The sequence below is a fragment of the Cinclus cinclus genome, chromosome 11 (genome assembly GCF_963662255.1).
Source record: "Cinclus cinclus chromosome 11, bCinCin1.1, whole genome shotgun sequence".
In the NCBI taxonomy this organism is placed as follows: Eukaryota; Metazoa; Chordata; class Aves; order Passeriformes; family Cinclidae; genus Cinclus; species Cinclus cinclus.
The window spans coordinates 25,027,946-25,053,384 of NC_085056.1; positions in this window are offsets into that span (position 1 = coordinate 25,027,946).

Here is a 25,439-nt window from a genome sequence, read left to right on the forward strand (position 1 = left end):
AAGCTAATAATCTAAGAATCCCTTTTGACACCAGGGGGCGCAAAAGGACCACGGATGAACTCTGACAGCATGGGGACCTATAGAAGCAAGGAACCATTATGACACCATGAAGGCCAAGAATCAAATGGTTCATTGTAAGACCAAGTGGCCTAAAAGGGCTTGGAATGCATTGTGACACCACAGAGGTTAAGAGAAGCAAAGAACCATTGTGACCCAAGGGAGGCTAACAATCTAATGATCCATTGTGACACCAGGGGTTGTAATAGGGCCAGGGATGAATTGTGAAAGCATGGGCCACAATAAAAACATGGAAATATTATGACACCTTAGTGGCCAAGAATCAAATGATTCATTGTAACACCAAGTGGCCTAAAAGTGCATGGAATGCATTGTGACACCACAGGGGCTAAGAGAAGCAAGGAACCATTGTGACCCAATGCAGGGGAACAATCTAATGATCCTTTGTGACACCAGGGGGCCGAAAATGGCCAGGGATGGATTGTTACAGCACGGGGACCAATAGAAGCAAGGATCAATTATGCCACCATGGAGGCCAAGAATCAAATGATTCATTGTGACATCAAGTGGCCTAAAAGGGCATGGAATGCATTGTGACACCACAGGGGATAAGAGAAGCAAGGAACCATTGTGACCCAATGCAGGCTAACAATCTAATGATCCCTTGTGACACCAGGGGTTGTAAAAGGCCCAGTGATGGATTGTTACAGCATGGGGACCAATAGAAGCAAGGATCAATTATGCCACCATGGAGGCCAAGAATCAAAAGATTCATTGTGACATCAAGTGGCCTAAAAGGGCATGCGCTGCATTGTGACACCACAGGGGTTAAGAGAAGCAAGGAACCATTGTGACCCAATGCAGGCTAACAATCTAATGATCCCTTGTGACACCAGGGGTTGTAAAAGGCCCAGTGATGGATTGTTACAGCACGGGGACCAATAGAAGCAAGGATCTATTATGCCACCATGGAGGCCAAGAATCAAATGATTCATTGTGACATCAAGTGGCCTAAAAGGGCATGGGCTGCATTGTGACACCACAGGGGTTAAGAGAAGCAAGGAACCATTGTGACCCAATGCAGGCTAATAATCTAAGAATCCCTTTTGACACCAGGGGGCGCAAAAGGACCACGGATGAACTCTGACAGCATGGGGACCTATAGAAGCAAGGAACCATTATGACACCATGAAGGCCAAGAATCAAATGGTTCATTGTAAGACCAAGTGGCCTAAAAGGGCTTGGAATGCATGGTGACACCACAGAGGTTAAGAGAAGCAAGGAACCATTGTGACCCAAGGGAGGCTAACAATCTAATGATCCATTGTGACACCAGGGGTTGTAATAGGGCCAGGGATGAATTGTGAAAGCATGGGCCACAATAAAAACATGGAAATATTATGACACCTTAGTGGCCAAGACTCAAATGATTCATTGTAACACCAAGTGGCCTTAAAGGACATGGAATGCATTGTGACACCACAGGGGCTAAAAGAAGCAAGGAACCATTGTGACCCAATGCAGGCGAACAATCTAATGATCCCTTGTGACACCAGGGGGCCGAAAATGGCCAGGGATGGATTGTTCCAGCACGGGGACCAATAGAAGCAAGGATCAATTATGCCACCATGGAGGCCAAGAATCAAATGATTCATTGTGACATCAAGTGGCCTAAAAGGGCATGGAATGCATTGTGACACCACAGGGGCTAAGAGAAGCAAGGAACCATTGTGACCCAATGGAGGCTAATAATCCCAGGATCCCATTTGACACCAGGGGGCGTCAAAGGGACAGGGATGAATTGTGACAGCATGGGGCCCAATAGAAACAAGGAAACATTATGCCACCATGGAGGCCAAGAATCAAATGATTCATTGTGACATCAAGTGGCCTAAAAGGGCATGGGATGCATTGAGACTCCACAGGGTTTAAGAGAAGCAAGGAACCATTGTGACCCAAGGGAGGCTAACAATCTAATGATCCCTTGTCACACAAGGTGTTGTAAAAGGGCCAGGGATGAATTGTGAAAGCATGGGGCACAATAAAAACATGCAAATATTATGACACCATAGAGGCCAAGAATCAAATGATTCATTGTAACACCAAGTGGCCTAAAAGGGCATGGGATGCATTGTGACACCACAGAGGTTAAGAGAAGCAAGGAACCATTGTGACCCAATGCAGGCTAACAATCTAATGATGCCTTGTGGCACCAGGGGGTATAAAAAGGGCCAGGGATGGATTGTTACAGCACGGGGACCAATAGAAGCAAGGTTCCATTATGCCACCATGGAGGCCAAGAATCAAATGATTCATTGTGACATCAAGTGGCCTAAAAGGGCATGGGCTGCATTGTGACACCACAGGGGTTAAGAGAAGCAAGGAACCATTGTGACCCAATGCAGGCTAATAATCTAAGAATCCCTTTTGACACCAGGGGGCGCAAAAGGACCACGGATGAACTCTGACAGCATGGGGACCTATAGAAGCAAGGAACCATTATGACACCATGAAGGCCAAGAATCAAATGGTTCATTGTAAGACCAAGTGGCCTAAAAGGGCTTGGAATGCATTGTGACACCACAGAGGTTAAGAGAAGCAAAGAACCATTGTGACCCAAGGGAGGCTAACAATCTAATGATCCATTGTGACTCCAGGGGTTGTAATAGGGCCAGGGATGAATTGTGAAAGTATGGGCCACAATAAAAACATGGAAATATTATGACACCTTAGTGGCCAAGACTCAAATGATTCATGGTAACACCAAGTGGCCTAAAAGGGCATGGAATGCATTGTGACACCACAGGGGCTAAGAGAAGCAAGGAACCATTGTGACCAAATGCAGGCGAACAATCTAATGATCCCTTGTGACACTAGGGGGCCGAAAAAGGACAGGGATGGATTGTTACAGCACGGGGACCAATAGAAGCAAGGATCAATTATGCCACCATGGAGGCCAAGAATCAAATGATTCATTGTGACATCAAGTGGCCTAAAAGGGCATGGAATGCATTGTGACACCACAGGGGCTAAGAGAAGCAAGGAACCATTGTGACCCAATGGAGGCTAATAATCCCAGGATCCCATTTGACACCAGGGGGCGTCAAAGGGACAGGCATGAATTGTGACAGCATGGGGCCCAATAGAAACAAGGAAACATTATGCCACCATGGAGGCCAAGAATCAAATGATTCATTGTGACATCAAGTGGCCTAAAAGGGCATGGGATGCATTGAGACTCCACAGGGTTTAAGAGAAGCAAGGAACCATTGTGACCCAAGGGAGGCTAACAATCTAATGATCCCTTGTCACACAAGGTGTTGTAAAAGGGCCAGGGATGAATTGTGAAAGCATAGGGCACAATAAAAACATGGAAATATTATGACACCATAGAGGCCAAGAATCAAATGATTCATTGTAACACCAAGTGGCCTAAAAGGGCATGGGATGCATTGTGACACCACAGAGGTTAAGAGAAGCAAGGAACCATTGTGACCCAATGCAGGCTAACAATCTAATGATCCCTTGTGACACCAGGGGGTATAAAAAGGGCCAGGGATGGATTGTTACAGCACGGGGACCAATAGAAGCAAGGTTCTATTATGCCACCATGGAGGCCAAGAATCTAATGATTCATTGTGACACCAAGTGGCCTAAAAGGGCATGGGCTGCATTGTGACACCACAGGGGTTAAGAGAAGCAAGGATCCATTGTGACCCAATGCAGGCTAACAATCTAATGATCCCTTTTGACACCAGGGGGCGCAAAAGGACCACGGATGAACTCTGACAGCATGGGGACCTATAGAAGCAAGGAACCATTATGACACCATGAAGGCCAAGAATGAAATGGTTCATTGTAACACCAAGTGGCCTAAAAGGGCTTGGAATGCATTGTGACACCACAGAGGTTAAGAGAAGCAAAGAACCATTGTGACCCAAGGGAGGCTAACAATCTAATGATCCATTGTGACACCAGGGGTTGTAATAGGGCCAGGGATGAATTGTGAAAGCATGGGCCACAATAAAAACATGGAAATATTATGACACCTTAGTGGCCAAGAATCAAAAGATTCATGGTAACACCAAGTGGCCTAAAAGGGCATGGAATGCATTGTGACACCACAGGGGCTAAGAGAAGCAAGGAAACATTGTGACCCAATGCAGGCGAACAATCTAATGATCCCTTGTGACACCAGGGGGCCGAAAATGGCCAGGGATGGATTGTTACAGCACGGGGACCAATAGAAGCAAGGATCAATTATGCCACCATGGAGGCCAAGAATCAAATGATTCATTGTGACATCAAGTGGCCTAAAAGGGCATGGGATGCATTGAGACTCCACAGGGTTTAAGAGAAGCAAGGAACCATTGTGACCCAAGGGAGGCTAACAATCTAATGATCCCTTGTCACACAAGGTGTTGTAAAAGGGCCAGGGATGAATTGTGAAAGCATAGGGCACAATAAAAACATGGAAATATTATGACACCATAGAGGCCAAGAATCAAATGATTCATTGTAACACCAAGTGGCCTAAAAGGGCATGGGATGCATTGTGACACCACAGAGGTTAAGAGAAGCAAGGAACCATTGTGACCCAATGGAGGCTAATAATCCCAGGATCCCATTTGACACCAGGGGGCGTCAAAGGGACAGGGATGAATTGTGACAGCATGGTGCCCAATAGAAACAAGGAAACATTATGCCACCATGGAGGCCAAGAATCAAATGATTCATTGTGCCATCAAGTGGCCTAAAAGGGCATGGGATGCATTGAGACTCCACAGGGTTTAAGAGAAGCAAGGAACCATTGTGACCCAAGGGAGGCTAACAATCTAATGATCCCTTGTCACACAAGGTGTTGTAAAAGGGCCAGGGATGAATTGTGAAAGCATAGGGCACAATAAAAACATGCAAATATTATGACACCATAGAGGCCAAGAATCAAATGATTCATTGTAACACCAAGTGGCCTAAAAGGGCATGGGATGCATTGTGACACCACAGAGGTTAAGAGAAGCAAGGAACCATTGTGACCCAATGCAGGCTAACAATCTAATGATCCCTTGTGACACCAGGGGGTATAAAAAGGGCCAGGGATGGATTGTTACAGAACGGGGACCAATAGAAGCAAGGTTCTATTATGCCACCATGGAGGCCAAGAATCTAATGATTCATTGTGACACCAAGTGGCCTAAAAGGGCATGGGATGCATTGTGACACCACAGGGGTTAAGAGAAGCAAGGATCCATTGTGACCCAATGGAGTCTAACAATCTAAGAATCCCTTTTGACACCAGGGGGCCCAAAAGGTCCAGGGATGAATTGTGAAAGCATGGGGCCCAATTAAAACCTGGTACAATTATGCCACCATGGAGGCCAAGAATCAAATGATTCATTGTGACATCAAGTGGCCTAAAAGGGCATGGGCTGCATTGTGACACCACAGGGGTTAAGAGAAGCAAGGAACCATTGTGACCCAATGCAGGCTAATAATCTAAGAATCCCTTTTGACACCAGGGGGCGCAAAAGGACCACGGATGAACTCTGACATCATGGGGACCTATAGAAGCAAGGAACCATTATGACACCATGAAGGCCAAGAATGAAATGGTTCATTGTAAGACCAAGTGGCCTAAAAGGGCATGGAATGCATTGTGACACCAGAGGGGCTAAGAGAAGCAAGGAAACATTGTGACCCAATGCAGGCGAACAATCTAAGGATCCCTAGTGACACCAGGGGGCCGAAAATGGCCAGGGATGGATTGTTACAGCACGGGGACCAATAGAAGCAAGGATCAATTATGCCACCATGGAGGCCAAGAATCAAATGATTCATTGTGACATCAAGTGGCCTAAAAGGGCATGGGATGCATTGAGACTCCACAGGGTTTAAGAGAAGCAAGGAACCATTGTGACCCAAGGGAGGCTAACAATCTAATGATCCCTTGTCACACAAGGTGTTGTAAAAGGGCCAGGGATGAATTGTGAAAGCATGGGGCACAATAAAAACATGGAAATATTATGACACCATAGAGGCCAAGAATCAAATGATTCATTGTAACACCAAGTGGCCTAAAAGGGCATGGGATGCATTGTGACACCACAGAGGTTAAGAGAAGCAAGGAACCATTGTGACCCAATGCAGGCTAACAATCTAATGATCCCTTTTGACACCAGGGGGCCCAAAAGGTCCAGGGATGAATTGTGAAAGCATGGGGCCCAATTAAAACCTGGTACAATTACGCCACCATGGAGGCCAAGAATCAAATGATTCATTGTGACATCAAGTGGCCTAAAAGGGCATGGAATGCATTGTGACACCACAGGGGCTAAGAGAAGCAAGGAACCATTGTGACCCAATGCAGGCTAACAATCTAATGATCCCTTGTGACACCAGGGGGCCGAAAATGGCCAGGGATGGATTGTTACAGCACGGGGACCAATAGAAGCAAGGATCAATTATGCCACCATGGAGGCCAAGAATCAAATGATTCATTGTGACATCAAGTGGCCTAAAAGGGCATGGGCTGCATTGTGACACGACAGGGGTTAAGAGAAGCAAGGAACCATTGTGACCCAAGGGAGGCTAACAATCTAATGATCCCTTGTGACACCAGGGGTTGTAAAAGGCCCTGTGATGGATTGTTACAGCACGGGGACCAATAGAAGCAAGGATCTATTACGCCACCATGGAGGCCAAGAATCAAATGATTCATTGTGACATCAAGTGGCCTAAAAGGGCATGGGCTGCATTGTGACACCACAGGGGTTAAGAGAAGCAAGGAACCATTGTGACCCAAAGGAGGCTAACAATCTAATGATCCCTTGTCACACAAGGTGTTGTAAAAGGGCCAGGGATGAATTGTGAAAGCATGGGGCACAATAAAAACATGCAAATATTATGACACCATAGAGGCCAAGAATCAAATGATTCATTGTAACACCAAGTGGCCTAAAAAGGCATGGGATGCATTGTGACACCACAGAGGTTAAGAGAAGCAAGGATCCATTGTGACCCAATGCAGGCTAACAATCTAATGATGCCCTGTGGCACCAGGGGGTATAAAAAGGGCCAGGGATGGATTGTTACAGCACGGGGACCAATAGAAGCAAGGTTCTATTATGCCACCATGGAGGCCAAGAATCAAATGATTCATTGTGACATCAAGTGGCCTAAAAGGGCATGGGCTGCATTGTGACACCACAGGGGTTAAGAGAAGCAAGGAACCATTGTGACCCAATGCAAGCTAATAATCTAAGAATCCCTTTTGACACCAGGGGGCGCAAAAGGACCACGGATGAACTCTGACAGCATGGGGACCTATAGAAGCAAGGAACCATTATGACACCATGAAGGCCAAGAATCAAATGGTTCATTGTAAGACCAAGTGGCCTAAAAGGGCTTGGAATGCATTGTGACACCACAGAGGTTAAGAGAAGCAAAGAACCATTGTGACCCAAGGGAGGCTAACAATCTAATGATCCATTGTGACACCAGGGGTTGTAATAGGGCCAGGGATGAATTGTGAAAGCATGGGCCACAATAAAAACATGGAAATATTATGACACCTTAGTGGCCAAGAATCAAATGATTCATTGTAACACCAAGTGGCCTAAAAGTGCATGGAATGCATTGTGACACCACAGGGGCTAAGAGAAGCAAGGAACCATTGTGACCCAATGCAGGGGAACAATCTAATGATCCTTTGTGACACCAGGGGGCCGAAAATGGCCAGGGATGGATTGTTACAGCACGGGGACCAATAGAAGCAAGGATCAATTATGCCACCATGGAGGCCAAGAATCAAATGATTCATTGTGACATCAAGTGGCCTAAAAGGGCATGGAATGCATTGTGACACCACAGGGGATAAGAGAAGCAAGGAACCATTGTGACCCAATGCAGGCTAACAATCTAATGATCCCTTGTGACACCAGGGGTTGTAAAAGGCCCAGTGATGGATTGTTACAGCATGGGGACCAATAGAAGCAAGGATCAATTATGCCACCATGGAGGCCAAGAATCAAAAGATTCATTGTGACATCAAGTGGCCTAAAAGGGCATGCGCTGCATTGTGACACCACAGGGGTTAAGAGAAGCAAGGAACCATTGTGACCCAATGCAGGCTAACAATCTAATGATCCCTTGTGACACCAGGGGTTGTAAAAGGCCCAGTGATGGATTGTTACAGCACGGGGACCAATAGAAGCAAGGATCTATTATGCCACCATGGAGGCCAAGAATCAAATGATTCATTGTGACATCAAGTGGCCTAAAAGGGCATGGGCTGCATTGTGACACCACAGGGGTTAAGAGAAGCAAGGAACCATTGTGACCCAATGCAGGCTAATAATCTAAGAATCCCTTTTGACACCAGGGGGCGCAAAAGGACCACGGATGAACTCTGACAGCATGGGGACCTATAGAAGCAAGGAACCATTATGACACCATGAAGGCCAAGAATCAAATGGTTCATTGTAAGACCAAGTGGCCTAAAAGGGCTTGGAATGCATGGTGACACCACAGAGGTTAAGAGAAGCAAGGAACCATTGTGACCCAAGGGAGGCTAACAATCTAATGATCCATTGTGACACCAGGGGTTGTAATAGGGCCAGGGATGAATTGTGAAAGCATGGGCCACAATAAAAACATGGAAATATTATGACACCTTAGTGGCCAAGACTCAAATGATTCATTGTAACACCAAGTGGCCTTAAAGGACATGGAATGCATTGTGACACCACAGGGGCTAAAAGAAGCAAGGAACCATTGTGACCCAATGCAGGCGAACAATCTAATGATCCCTTGTGACACCAGGGGGCCGAAAATGGCCAGGGATGGATTGTTCCAGCACGGGGACCAATAGAAGCAAGGATCAATTATGCCACCATGGAGGCCAAGAATCAAATGATTCATTGTGACATCAAGTGGCCTAAAAGGGCATGGAATGCATTGTGACACCACAGGGGCTAAGAGAAGCAAGGAACCATTGTGACCCAATGGAGGCTAATAATCCCAGGATCCCATTTGACACCAGGGGGCGTCAAAGGGACAGGGATGAATTGTGACAGCATGGGGCCCAATAGAAACAAGGAAACATTATGCCACCATGGAGGCCAAGAATCAAATGATTCATTGTGACATCAAGTGGCCTAAAAGGGCATGGGATGCATTGAGACTCCACAGGGTTTAAGAGAAGCAAGGAACCATTGTGACCCAAGGGAGGCTAACAATCTAATGATCCCTTGTCACACAAGGTGTTGTAAAAGGGCCAGGGATGAATTGTGAAAGCATGGGGCACAATAAAAACATGCAAATATTATGACACCATAGAGGCCAAGAATCAAATGATTCATTGTAACACCAAGTGGCCTAAAAGGGCATGGGATGCATTGTGACACCACAGAGGTTAAGAGAAGCAAGGAACCATTGTGACCCAATGCAGGCTAACAATCTAATGATGCCTTGTGGCACCAGGGGGTATAAAAAGGGCCAGGGATGGATTGTTACAGCACGGGGACCAATAGAAGCAAGGTTCTATTATGCCACCATGGAGGCCAAGAATCAAATGATTCATTGTGACATCAAGTGGCCTAAAAGGGCATGGGCTGCATTGTGACACCACAGGGGTTAAGAGAAGCAAGGAACCATTGTGACCCAATGCAGGCTAATAATCTAAGAATCCCTTTTGACACCAGGGGGCGCAAAAGGACCACGGATGAACTCTGACAGCATGGGGACCTATAGAAGCAAGGAACCATTATGACACCATGAAGGCCAAGAATCAAATGGTTCATTGTAAGACCAAGTGGCCTAAAAGGGCTTGGAATGCATTGTGACACCACAGAGGTTAAGAGAAGCAAAGAACCATTGTGACCCAAGGGAGGCTAACAATCTAATGATCCATTGTGACTCCAGGGGTTGTAATAGGGCCAGGGATGAATTGTGAAAGTATGGGCCACAATAAAAACATGGAAATATTATGACACCTTAGTGGCCAAGACTCAAATGATTCATGGTAACACCAAGTGGCCTAAAAGGGCATGGAATGCATTGTGACACCACAGGGGCTAAGAGAAGCAAGGAACCATTGTGACCCAATGCAGGCGAACAATCTAATGATCCCTTGTGACACTAGGGGGCCGAAAAAGGACAGGGATGGATTGTTACAGCACGGGGACCAATAGAAGCAAGGATCAATTATGCCACCATGGAGGCCAAGAATCAAATGATTCATTGTGACATCAAGTGGCCTAAAAGGGCATGGAATGCATTGTGACACCACAGGGGCTAAGAGAAGCAAGGAACCATTGTGACCCAATGGAGGCTAATAATCCCAGGATCCCATTTGACACCAGGGGGCGTCAAAGGGACAGGCATGAATTGTGACAGCATGGGGCCCAATAGAAACAAGGAAACATTATGCCACCATGGAGGCCAAGAATCAAATGATTCATTGTGACATCAAGTGGCCTAAAAGGGCATGGGATGCATTGAGACTCCACAGGGTTTAAGAGAAGCAAGGAACCATTGTGACCCAAGGGAGGCTAACAATCTAATGATCCCTTGTCACACAAGGTGTTGTAAAAGGGCCAGGGATGAATTGTGAAAGCATAGGGCACAATAAAAACATGGAAATATTATGACACCATAGAGGCCAAGAATCAAATGATTCATTGTAACACCAAGTGGCCTAAAAGGGCATGGGATGCATTGTGACACCACAGAGGTTAAGAGAAGCAAGGAACCATTGTGACCCAATGCAGGCTAACAATCTAATGATCCCTTGTGACACCAGGGGGTATAAAAAGGGCCAGGGATGGATTGTTACAGCACGGGGACCAATAGAAGCAAGGTTCTATTATGCCACCATGGAGGCCAAGAATCTAATGATTCATTGTGACACCAAGTGGCCTAAAAGGGCATGGGCTGCATTGTGACACCACAGGGGTTAAGAGAAGCAAGGATCCATTGTGACCCAATGGAGTCTAACAATCTAAGAATCCCTTTTGACACCAGGGGGCCCAAAAGGTCCAGGGATGAATTGTGAAAGCATGGGGCCCAATTAAAACCTGGTACAATTATGCCACCATGGAGGCCAAAAATCAAATGATTCATTGTGACATCAAGTGGCCTAAAAGGGCATGGGCTGCATTGTGACACCACAGGGGTTAAGAGAAGCAAGGAACCATTGTGACCCAATGCAGGCTAATAATCTAAGAATCCCTTTTGACACCAGGGGGCGCAAAAGGACCACGGATGAACTCTGACAGCATGGGGACCTATAGAAGCAAGGAACCATTATGACACCATGAAGGCCAAGAATCAAATGGTTCATTGTAAGACCAAGTGGCCTAAAAGGGCTTGGAATGCATTGTGACACCACAGAGGTTAAGAGAAGCAAAGAACCATTGTGACCCAAGGGAGGCTAACAATCTAATGATCCATTGTGACACCAGGGGTTGTAATAGGGCCAGGGATGAATTGTGAAAGCATGGGCCACAATAAAAACATGGAAATATTATGACACCTTAGTGGCCAAGAATCAAAAGATTCATGGTAACACCAAGTGGCCTAAAAGGGCATGGAATGCATTGTGACACCACAGGGGCTAAGAGAAGCAAGGAAACATTGTGACCCAATGCAGGCGAACAATCTAATGATCCCTTGTGACACCAGGGGGCCGAAAATGGCCAGGGATGGATTGTTACAGCACGGGGACCAATAGAAGCAAGGATCAATTATGCCACCATGGAGGCCAAGAATCAAATGATTCATTGTGACATCAAGTGGCCTAAAAGGGCATGGGCTGCATTGTGACACCACAGGGGTTAAGAGAAGCAAGGAACCATTGTGACCCAAGGGAGGCTAACAATCTAATGATCCCTTGTCACACAAGGTGTTGTAAAAGGGCCAGGGATGAATTGTGAAAGCATAGGGCACAATAAAAACATGGAAATATTATGACACCATAGAGGCCAAGAATCAAATGATTCATTGTAACACCAAGTGGCCTAAAAGGGCATGGGATGCATTGTGACACCACAGAGGTTAAGAGAAGCAAGGAACCATTGTGACCCAATGGAGGCTAATAATCCCAGGATCCCATTTGACACCAGGGGGCGTCAAAGGGACAGGGATGAATTGTGACAGCATGGGGCCCAATAGAAACAAGGAAACATTATGCCACCATGGAGGCCAAGAATCAAATGATTCATTGTGACATCAAGTGGCCTAAAAGGGCATGGGATGCATTGAGACTCCACAGGGTTTAAGAGAAGCAAGGAACCATTGTGACCCAAGGGAGGCTAACAATCTAATGATCCCTTGTCACACAAGGTGTTGTAAAAGGGCCAGGGATGAATTGTGAAAGCATAGGGCACAATAAAAACATGCAAATATTATGACACCATAGAGGCCAAGAATCAAATGATTCATTGTAACACCAAGTGGCCTAAAAGGGCATGGGATGCATTGTGACACCACAGAGGTTAAGAGAAGCAAGGAACCATTGTGACCCAATGCAGGCTAACAATCTAATGATCCCTTGTGACACCAGGGGGTATAAAAAGGGCCAGGGATGGATTGTTACAGCACGGGGACCAATAGAAGCAAGGTTCTATTATGCCACCATGGAGGCCAAGAATCTAATGATTCATTGTGACACCAAGTGGCCTAAAAGGGCATGGGATGCATTGTGACACCACAGGGGTTAAGAGAAGCAAGGATCCATTGTGACCCAATGGAGTCTAACAATCTAAGAATCCCTTTTGACACCAGGGGGCCCAAAAGGTCCAGGGATGAATTGTGAAAGCATGGGGCCCAATTAAAACCTGGTACAATTATGCCACCATGGAGGCCAAGAATCAAATGATTCATTGTGACATCAAGTGGCCTAAAAGGGCATGGGCTGCATTGTGACACCACAGGGGTTAAGAGAAGCAAGGAACCATTGTGACCCAATGCAGGCTAATAATCTAAGAATCCCTTTTGACACCAGGGGGCGCAAAAGGACCACGGATGAACTCTGACATCATGGGGACCTATAGAAGCAAGGAACCATTATGACACCATGAAGGCCAAGAATGAAATGGTTCATTGTAAGACCAAGTGGCCTAAAAGGGCTTGGAATGCATTGTGACACCACAGAGGTTAAGAGAAGCAAAGAACCATTGTGACCCAAGGGAGGCTAACAATCTAATGATCCATTGTGACACCAGGGGTTGTAATAGGGCCAGGGATGAATTGTGAAAGCATGGGCCACAATAAAAACATGGAAATATTATGACACCTTAGTGGCCAAGAATCAAAAGATTCATGGTAACACCAAGTGGCCTAAAAGGGCATGGAATGCATTGTGACACCACAGGGGCTAAGAGAAGCAAGGAACCATTGTGACCCAATGCAGGCGAACAATCTAAGGATCCCTAGTGACACCAGGGGGCCGAAAATGGCCAGGGATGGATTGTTACAGCACGGGGACCAATAGAAGCAAGGATCAATTATGCCACCATGGAGGCCAAGAATCAAATGATTCATTGTGACATCAAGTGGCCTAAAAGGGCATGGGATGCATTGAGACTCCACAGGGTTTAAGAGAAGCAAGGAACCATTGTGACCCAAGGGAGGCTAACAATCTAATGATCCCTTGTCACACAAGGTGTTGTAAAAGGGCCAGGGATGAATTGTGAAAGCATGGGGCACAATAAAAACATGGAAATATTATGACACCATAGAGGCCAAGAATCAAATGATTCATTGTAACACCAAGTGGCCTAAAAGGGCATGGGATGCATTGTGACACCACAGAGGTTAAGAGAAGCAAGGAACCATTGTGACCCAATGCAGGCTAACAATCTAATGATCCCTTTTGACACCAGGGGGCCCAAAAGGTCCAGGGATGAATTGTGAAAGCATGGGGCCCAATTAAAACCTGGTACAATTACGCCACCATGGAGGCCAAGAATCAAATGATTCATTGTGACATCAAGTGGCCTAAAAGGGCATGGGATGCATTGTGACACCACAGGGGTTAAGAGAAGCAAGGAACCATTGAGACCCAATGCCGGCTAACAATCTAAGAATCCCTTTTGACACCAGGGGGCGCAAAAGGACCACGGATGAACACTGACAGCATGGGGACCTATAGAAGCAAGGAACCATTATGACACCATGAAGGCCAAGAATCAAATGGTTCATTGTAAGACCAAGTGGCCTAAAAGGGCTTGGAATGCATTGTGACACCACAAAGGTTATGAGAAGCAAGGAACCATTGTGACCCAAGGGAGGCTAACAATCTAATGATCCATTGTGACACCAGGGGTTGTAATAGGGCCAGGGATGAATTGTGAAAGCATGGGGCACAATAAAAACATGGAAATATTATGACACCTTAGTGGCCAAGACTCAAATGATTCATTGTAAGACAAAGTGGCCTAAAAGGGCATGGGATGCATTGTGACACCACAGCGGCTAAGAGAAGCAAGGAACCATTGTGACCCAATGCAGGCTAAAAATCTAAGAATCCCTTGTGACACCAGGGGGCCGAAAATGGCCAGGGATGGATTGTTACAGCACGGGGACCAATAGAAGCAAGGATCAATTATGCCACCATGGAGGCCAAGAATCAAATGATTCATTGTGACATCAAGTGGCCTAAAAGGGCATGGAATGCATTGTGACACCACAGGGGCTAAGAGAAGCAAGGAACCATTGTGACCCAATGCAGGCTAACAATCTAATGATCCCTTGTGACACCAGGGGTTGTAAAAGGCCCAGTGATGGATTGTTACTGCACGGGGACCAATAGAAGCAAGGATCAATTATGCCACCATGGAGGCCAAGAATCAAATGATTCATTGTGACATCAAGTGGCCTAAAAGGGCATGGGCTGCATTGTGACACCACAGGGGTTAAGAGAAGCAAGGAACCATTGTGACCCAAGGGAGGCTAACAATCTAATGATCCCTTGTGACACCAGGGGTTGTAAAAGGCCCAGTGATGGATTGTTACAGCACGGGGACCAATAGAAGCAAGGATCTATTACGCCACCATGGAGGCCAAGATTCAAATGATTCATTGTGACATCAAGTGGCCTAAAAGGGCATGGGATGCATTGTGACACCACAGGGGTTAAGAGAAGCAAGGAACCATTGTGACCCAATGCAGGCTAATAATCTAAGAATCCCTTTTGACACCAGGGGGCGCAAAAGGACCACGGATGAACTCTGACAGCATGGGGACCTATAGAAGCAAGGAACCATTATGACACCATGAAGGCCAAGAATCAAATGGTTCATTGTAAGACCAAGTGGCCTAAAAGGGCTTGGAATGCATTGTGACACCACAGAGGTTAAGAGAAGCAAAGAACCATTGTGACCCAAGGGAGGCTAACAATCTAATGATCCATTGTGACACCAGGGGTTGTAATAGGGCCAGGGATGAATTGTGAAAGCATGGGCCACAATAAAAACATGGAAATATTATGACACCTTAGTGGCCAAGACTCAAATGATTCATTGTAACACCAAGTGGCCTTAAAGGGCATGGAATGCATTGTGACACCACAGGGGCTAAGAGAAGCAAGGAACCATTGTGACCCAATGGAGGCGAACAATCTAATGATCCCTTGTGACACCAGGGGGCCGAAAATGGCCAGGGATGGATTGTTCCAGCACGGGGACCAATAGAAGCAAGGATCAATTATGCCCCCATGGAGGCCAAGAATCAAATGATTCATTGTGACATCAAGTGGCCTAAAAGGGCATGGAATGCATTGTGACACCACAGGGGCTAAGAGAAGCAAGGAACCATTGTGACCCAATGGAGGCTAATAATCCCAGGATCCCATTTGACACCAGGGGGCGTCAAAGGGACAGGGATGAATTGTGACAGCATGGGGCCCAATAGAAACAAGGAACCATTATGCCACCATGGAGGCCAAGAATCAAATGATTCATTGTGACATCAAGTGGCCTAAAAGGGCATGGGATGCATTGAGACTCCACAGGGTTTAAGAGAAGCAAGGAACCATTGTGACCCAAGGGAGGCTAACAATCTAATGATCCCTTGTCACACAAGGTGTTGTAAAAGGGCCAGGGATGAATTGTGAAAGCATGGGGCACAATAAAAACATGCAAATATTATGACACCATAGAGGCCAAGAATCAAATGATTCATTGTAACACCAAGTGGCCTAAAAGGGCATGGGATGCATTGTGACACCACAGAGGTTAAGAGAAGCAAGGAACCATTGTGACCCAATGCAGGCTAACAATCTAATGATGCCTTGTGGCACCAGGGGGTATAAAAAGGGCCAGGGATGGATTGTTACAGCACGGGGACCAATAGAAGCAAGGTTCTATTATGCCACCGTGGAGGCCAAGAATCAAATGATTCATTGTGACATCAAGTGGCCTAAAAGGGCATGGGCTGCATTGTGACACCACAGGGGTTAAGAGAAGCAAGGAACCATTGTAACCCAATGCAGGCTAATAATCTAAGAATCCCTTTTGACACCAGGGGGCGCAAAAGGACCACGGATGAACTCTGACAGCATGGGGACCTATAGAAGCAAGGAACCATTATGACACCATGAAGGCCAAGAATGAAATGGTTCATTGTAAGACCAAGTGGCCTAAAAGGGCTTGGAATGCATTGTGACACCACAGAGGTTAAGAGAAGCAAAGAACCATTGTGACCCAAGGGAGGCTAACAATCTAATGATCCATTGTGACACCAGGGGTTGTAATAGGGCCAGGGATGAATTGTGAAAGCATGGGCCACAATAAAAACATGGAAATATTATGACACCTTAGTGGCCAAGACTCAAATGATTCATGGTAACACCAAGTGGCCTAAAAGGGCATGGAATGCATTGTGACACCACAGCGGCTAAGAGAAGCAAGGAACCATTGTGACCAAATGCAGGCGAACAATCTAATGATCCCTTGTGACACTAGGGGGCCGAAAATGGACAGGGATGGATTGTTACAGCACGGGGACCAATAGAAGCAAGGATCAATTATGCCACCATGGAGGCCAAGAATCAAATGATTCATTGTGACATCAAGTGGCCTAAAAGGGCATGGAATGCATTGTGACACCACAGGGGCTAAGAGAAGCAAGGAACCATTGTGACCCAATGCAGGCTAACAATCTAATGATCCCTTGTGACACCAGGGGTTGTAAAAGGCCCAGTGATGGATTGTTACAGCACGGGGACCAATAGAAGCAAGGATCTATTATGCCACCATGGAGGCCAAGAATCAAATGATTCATTGTGACATCAAGTGGCCTAAAAGGGCATGGGCTGCATTGTGACACCACAGGGGTTAAGAGAAGCAAGGAACCATTGTGAACCAATGCAGGCTAACAATCTAATGATCCCTTGTGACACCAGGGGTTGTAAAAGGCCCAGTGATGGATTGTTACAGCACGGGGACCAATAGAAGCAAGGATCTATTATGCCACCATGGAGGCCAAGAATCAAATGATTCATTGTGACATCAAGTGGCCTAAAAGGGCATGGGCTGCATTGTGACACCACAGGGGTTAAGAGAAGCAAGGAACCATTGTGACCCAATGCAGGCTAATAATCTAAGAATCCCTTGTGACCCCAGGGGGCCGAAAATGGCCAGGGATGGATTGTTACAGCACGGGGACCAATACAAGCAAGGATCAATTATGCCACCATGGAGGAAAAGAATCAAATGATTCATTGTGACATCAAGTGGCCTAAAAGGGCATGGAATGCATTGTGACACCACAGGGGCTAAGAGAAGCAAGGAACCATTGTGACCCCATGCAGGCTAACAATCTAATGATCCCTTGTGACACCAGGGGTTGTAAAAGGCCCAGTGATGGATTGTTACAGCACGGGGACCAATAGAAGCAAGGATCAATTATGCCACCATGGAGGCCAAGAATCAAATGATTCATTGTGACATCAAGTGGCCTAAAAGGGCATGGGCTGCATTGTGACACCACAGGGGTTAAGAGAAGCAAGGAACCATTGTGACCCAATGCAGGCTAACAATCTAATGATCCCTTGTGACACCAGGGGTTGTAAAAGGCCCAGTGATGGATTGTTACAGCACGGGGACCAATAGAAGCAAGGATCTATTATGCCACCATGGAGGCCAAGAATCAAATGATTCATTGTGACATCAAGTGGCCTAAAAGGGCATGGGCTGCATTGTGACACCACAGGGGTTAAGAGAAGCAAGGAACCATTGTGACCCAATGCAGGCTAATAATCTAAGAATCCCTTTTGACACCAGGGGGCGCAAAAGGACCACGGATGAACTCTGACAGCATGGGGACCTATAGAAGCAAGGAACCATTATGACACCATGAAGGCCAAGAATCAAATGGTTCATTGTAAGACCAAGTGGCCTAAAAGGGCTTGGAATGCATGGTGACACCACAGAGGTTAAGAGAAGCAAGGAACCATTGTGACCCAAGGGAGGCTAACAATCTAATGATCCATTGTGACACCAGGGGTTGTAATAGGGCCAGGGATGAATTGTGAAAGCATGGGCCACAATAAAAACATGGAAATATTATGACACCTTAGTGGCCAAGACTCAAATGATTCATTGTAACACCAAGTGGCCTTAAAGGGCATGGAATGCATTGTGACACCACAGGGGCTAAGAGAAGCAAGGAACCATTGTGACCCAATGCAGGCGAACAATCTAATGATCCCTTGTGACACCAGGGGTTGTAAAAGGCCCAGGGATGGATTGTTACAGCACGGGGACCAATAGAAGCAAGGATCAATTATGCCACCATGGAGGCCAAGAATCAAATGATTCATTGTGACATCAAGTGGCCTAAAAGGGCATGGAATGCATTGTGACACCACAGGGGCTAAGAGAAGCAAGGAACCATTGTGACCCAATGGAGGCTAATAATCCCAGGATCCCATTTGACACCTGGGGGCGTCAAAGGGACAGGGATGAATTGTGACAGCATGGGGCCCAATAGAAACAAGGAACCATTATGCCACCATGGAGGCCAAGAATCAAATGATTCATTGTGACATCAAGTGGCCTAAAAGGGCATGGGATGCATTGAGACTCCACAGGGTTTAAGAGAAGCAAGGAACCATTGTGACCCAAGGGAGGCTAACAATCTAATGATCCCTTGTCACACAAGGTGTTGTAAAAGGGCCAGGGATGAATTGTGAAAGCATGGGGCACAATAAAAACATGCAAATATTATGACACCATAGAGGCCAAGAATCAAATGATTCATTGTAACACCAAGTGGCCTAAAAGGGCATGGGATGCATTGTGACACCACAGAGGTTAAGAGAAGCAAGGAACCATTGTGACCCAATGCAGGCTAACAATCTAATGATGCCTTGTGACACCAGGGGGTATAAAAAGGGCCAGGGATGGATTGTTACAGCACGGGGACCAATAGAAGCAAGGTTCTATTATGCCACCATGGAGGCCAAGAATCAAATGATTCATTGTGACATCAAGTGGCCTAAAAGGGCATGGGCTGCATTGTGACACCACAGGGGTTAAGAGAAGCAAGGAACCATTGTGACCCAATGCAGGCTAATAATCTAAGAATCCCTTTTGACACCAGGGGGCGCAAAAGGACCACGGATGAACTCTGACAGCATGGGGACCTATAGAAGCAAGGAACCATTATGACACCATGAAGGCCAAGAATCAAATGGTTCATTGTAAGACCAAGTGGCCTAAAAGGGCTTGGAATGCATTGTGACACCACAGAGGTTAAGAGAAGCAAAGAACCATTGTGACCCAAGGGAGGCTAACAATCTAATGATCCATTGTGACACCAGGGGTTGTAATAGGGCCAGGGATGAATTGTGAAAGCATGGGCCCAATAGAAACATGGAAATATTATGACACCATAGAGGCCAAGACTCAAATGATTCATGGTAACACCAAGTGGCCTAAAAGGGCATGGAATGCATTGTGACACCACAGGGGCTAAGAGAAGCAAGGAAACATTGTGACCCAATGCAGGCGAACAATCTAATGATCCCTTGTGACACCAGGGGGCCGAAAATGGCCAGGGATGGATTGTTACAGCACGGGGACCAATAGAAGCAAGGATCAATTATGCCACCATGGAGGCCAAGAATCAAATGATTCATTGTGACATCAAGTGGCCTAAAAGGGCATGGAATGCATTGAGACTCCACAGGGTTTAAGAGAAGCAAGGAACCATTGTGACCCAAGGGAGGCTAACAATCTAATGATCCCTTGTCACACAAGGTGTTGTAAAAGGGCCAGGGATGAATTGTGAAAGCATGGGGTACAATAAAAACATGCAAATATTATGACACCATAGAGGCCAAGAATCAAATGATTCATTGTAACACCAAGTGGCCTAAAAGGGCATGGGATGCATTGTGACACCACAGAGGTTAAGAGAAGCAAGGAACCATTGTGACCCAATGCAGGCTAACAATCTAATGATCCCTTTTGACACCAGGGGGCCCAAAAGGTCCAGGGATGAATTGTGAAAGCATGGGGCCCAATTAAAACCTGGTACAATTACGCCACCATGGAGGCCAAGAATCAAATGATTCATTGTGACATCAAGTGGCCTAAAAGGGCATGGGATGCATTGTGACACCACAGGGGTTAAGAGAAGCAAGGAACCATTGAGACCCAATGCAGGCTAACAATCTAAGAATCCCTTTTGACACCAGGGGGCGCAGAAGGACCACGGATGAACACTGACAGCATGGGGACCTATAGAAGCAAGGAACCATTATGACACCATGAAGGCCAAGAATCAAATGGTTCATTGTAAGACCAAGTGGCCTAAAAGGGCTTGGAATGCATTGTGACACCACAAAGGTTATGAGAAGCAAGGAACCATTGTGACCCAAGGGAGGCTAACAATCTAATGATCCATTGTGACACCAGGGGTTGTAATAGGGCCAGGGATGAATTGTGAAAGCACGGGGCACAATAAAAACATGGAAATATTATGACATCTTAGTGGCCAAGACTCAAATGATTCATTGTAAGACCAAGTGGCCTAAAAGGGCATGGGATGCATTGTGACACCACAGCGGCTAAGAGAAGCAAGGAACCATTGTGACCCAATGCAGGCTAAAAATCTAAGAATCCCTTGTGACACCAGGGGGCCGAAAATGGCCAGGGATGGATTGTTACAGCACGGGGACCAATAGAAGCAAGGAACCATTATGACCCAATGCAGGCTAACAATCTAATGATCCCTTGTGACACCAGGGGTTGTAAAAGGCCCAGTGATGGATTGTTACAGCACGGGGACCAATAGAAGCAAGGATCTATTATGCCACCATGGAGGCCAAGAATCAAATGATTCATTGTGACATCAAGTGGCCTAAAAGGGCATGGGCTGCATTGTGACACCACAGGGGTTAAGAGAAGCAAGGAACCATTGTGACCCAATGCAGGCTAATAATCTAAGAATCCCTTTTGACACCCGGGGGCGCAAAAGGACCACGGATGAACTCTGACAGCATGGGGACCTATAGAAGCAAGGAACCATTATGACACCATGAAGGCCAAGAATCAAATGGTTCATTGTAAGACCAAGTGGCCTAAAAGGGCTTGGAATGCATGGTGACACCACAGAGGTTAAGAGAAGCAAAGAACCATTGCGACCCAAGGGAGGCTAACAATCTAATGATCCATTGTGACACCAGGGGTTGTAATAGGGCCAGGGATGAATTGTGAAAGCATGGGGCACAATAAAAACATGGAAATATTATAACACCTTAGTGGCCAAGACTCAAATGATTCATTGTAACACCAAGTGGCCTTAAAGGACATGGAATGCATTGTGACACCACAGGGGCTAAGAGAAGCAAGGAACCATTGTGACCCAATGCAGGCGAACAATCTAATGATCCCTTGTGACACCAGGGGGCCGAAAATGGCCAGGGATGGATTGTTACAGCACGGGGACCAATAGAAGCAAGGATCAATTATGCCACCATGGAGGCCAAGAATCAAATGATTCATTGTGACATCAAGTGGCCTAAAAGGGCATGGAATGCATTGTGACACCACAGGGGCTAAGAGAAGCAAGGAACCATTGTGACCCAATGGAGGCTAATAATCACAGGATCCCATTTGACACCTGGGGGCGTCAAAGGGACAGGGATGAATTGTGACAGCATGGGGCCCAATAGAAACAAGGAACCATTATGCCACCATGGAGGCCAAGAATCAAATGATTCATTGTGACATCAAGTGGCCTAAAAGGGCATGGGATGCATTGAGACTCCACAGGGTTTAAGAGAAGCAAGGAACCATTGTGACCCAAGGGAGGCTAACAATCTAATGATCCCTTGTCACACAAGGTGTTGTAAAAGGGCCAGGGATGAATTGTGAAAGCATGGGGCACAATAAAAACATGCAAATGTTATGACACCATAGAGGCCAAGAATCAAATGATTCATTGTAACACCAAGTGGCCTAAAAGGGCATGGGATGCATTGTGACACCACAGAGGTTAAGAGAAGCAAGGAACCATTGTGACCCAATGCAGGCTAACAATCTAATGATGCCTTGTGGCACCAGGGGGTATAAAAAGGGCCAGGGATGGATTGTTACAGCACGGGGACCAATAGAAGCAAGGTTCTATTATGCCACCATGGAGGCCAAGAATCAAATGATTCATTGTGACATCAAGTGGCCTAAAAGGGCATGGGCTGCATTGTGACACCACAGGGGTTAAGAGAAGCAAGGAACCATTGTGACCCAATGCAGGCTAATAATCTAAGAATCCCTTTTGACACCAGGGGGCGCAAAACGACCACGGATGAACTCTGACAGCATGGGGACCTATAGAAGCAAGGAACCATTATGACACCATGAAGGCCAAGAATCAAATGGTTCATTGTAAGACCAAGTGGCCTAAAAGGGCTTGGAATGCATTGTGACACCACAGAGGTTAAGAGAAGCAAAGAACCATTGTGACCCAAGGGAGGCTAACAATCTAATGATCCATTGTGACACCAGGGGTTGTAATAGGGCCAGGGATGAATTGTGAAAGCATGGGCCACAATAAAAACATGGAAATATTATGACACCTTAGTGGCCAAGACTCAAATGATTCATTGTAACACCAAGTGGCCTAAAAGGGCATGGAATGCATTGTGACACCACAGGGGCTAAGAGAAGCAAGGAACCATTGTGACCCAATGCAGGGGAACAATCTAATGATCCCTTGTGACACCAGGGGGCCGAAAATGGCCAGGGATGGATTGTTACAGCACGGGGACCAATAGAAGCAAGGATCAATTATGCCACCATGGAGGCCAAGAATCAAATGATTCATTGTGACATCAAGTGGCCTAAAAGGGCATGGAATGCATTGTGACACCACAGGGGCTAAGAGAAGCAAGGAACCATTGTGACCCAATGCAGGCTAACAATCTAATGATCCCTTGTGACACCAGGGGTTGAAAAAGGCCCAGTGATGGATTGTTACAGCACGGGGACCAATAGAAGCAAGGATCAATTATGCCACCATGGAGGCCAAGAATCAAATGATTCATTGTGACATCAAGTGGCCTAAAAGGGCATGGGCTGCATTGTGACACCACAGGGGTTAAGAGAAGCAAGGAACCATTGTGAACCAATGCAGGCTAACAATCTAATGATCCCTTGTGACACCAGGGGTTGTAAAAGACCCAGTGATGGATTGTTACAGCACGGGGACCAATAGAAGCAAGGATCTATTATGCCACCATGGAGGCCAAGAATCAAATGATTCATTGTGACATCAAGTGGCCTAAAAGGGCATGGGCAGCATTGTGACACCACAGGGGTTAAGAGAAGCAAGGAACCATTGTGACCCAATGCAGGCTAATAATCTAAGAATCCCTTTTGACACCAGGGGGCGCAAAAGGACCACGGATGAACTCTGACAGCATGGGGACCTATAGAAGCAAGGAACCATTATGACACCATGAAGGCCAAGAATCAAATGGTTCATGGTAAGACCAAGTGGCCTAAAAGGGCTTGGAATGCATGGTGACACCACAGAGGTTAAGAGAAGCAAGGAACCATTGTGACCCAAGGGAGGCTAACAATCTAATGATCCATTGTGACACCAGGGGTTGTAATAGGGCCAGGGATGAATTGTGAAAGCATGGGCCACAATAAAAACATGGAAATATTATGACACCTTAGTGGCCAAGACTCAAATGATTCATTGTAACACCAAGTGGCCTAAAAGGGCATGGAATGCATTGTGACACCACAGGGGCTAAGAGAAGCAAGGAACCATTGTGACCCAATGCAGGGGAACAATCTAATGATCCCTTGTGACACCAGGGGGCCGAAAATGGCCAGGGATGGATTGTTACAGCACGGGGACCAATAGAAGCAAGGATCAATTATGCCACCATGGAGGCCAAGAATCAAATGATTCATTGTGACATCAAGTGGCCTAAAAGGGCATGGAATGCATTGTGACACCACAGGGGCTAAGAGAAGCAAGGAACCATTGTGACCCAATGCAGGCTAACAATCTAATGATCCCTTGTGACACCAGGGGTTGAAAAAGGCCCAGTGATGGATTGTTACAGCACGGGGACCAATAGAAGCAAGGATCAATTATGCCACCATGGAGGCCAAGAATCAAATGATTCATTGTGACATCAAGTGGCCTAAAATGGCATGGGCTGCATTGTGACACCACAGGGGTTAAGAGAAGCAAGGAACCATTGTGAACCAATGCAGGCTAACAATCTAATGATCCCTTGTGACACCAGGGGTTGTAAAAGGCCCAGTGATGGATTGTTACAGCACGGGGACCAATAGAAGCAAGGATCTATTATGCCACCATGGAGGCCAAGAATCAAATGATTCATTGTGACATCAAGTGGCCTAAAAGGGCATGGGCTGCATTGTGACACCACAGGGGTTAAGAGAAGCAAGGAACCATTGTGACCCAATGCAGGCTAATAATCTAAGAATCCCTTGTGACACCAGGGGGCCGAAAATGGCCAGGGATGGATTGTTACAGCACGGGGACCAATAGAAGCAAGGAGCAATTATGCCACCATGCAGGAAAAGAATCAAATGATTCATTGTGACATCAAGTGGCCTAAAAGGGCATGGAATGCATTGTGACACCACAGGGGCTAAGAGAAGCAAGGAACCATTGTGACCCAATGCAGGCTAACAATCTAATGATCCCTTGTGACACCAGGGGTTGTAAAAGGCCCAGTGATGGATTGTTACAGCACGGGGACCAATAGAAGCAAGGATCAATTATGCCACCATGGAGGCCAAGAATCAAATGATTCATTGTGACATCAAGTGGCCTAAAAGGGCATGGAATGCATTGTGACACCACAGGGGCTAAGAGAAGCAAGGAACCATTGTGACCCAATGCAGGCTAACAATCTAATGATC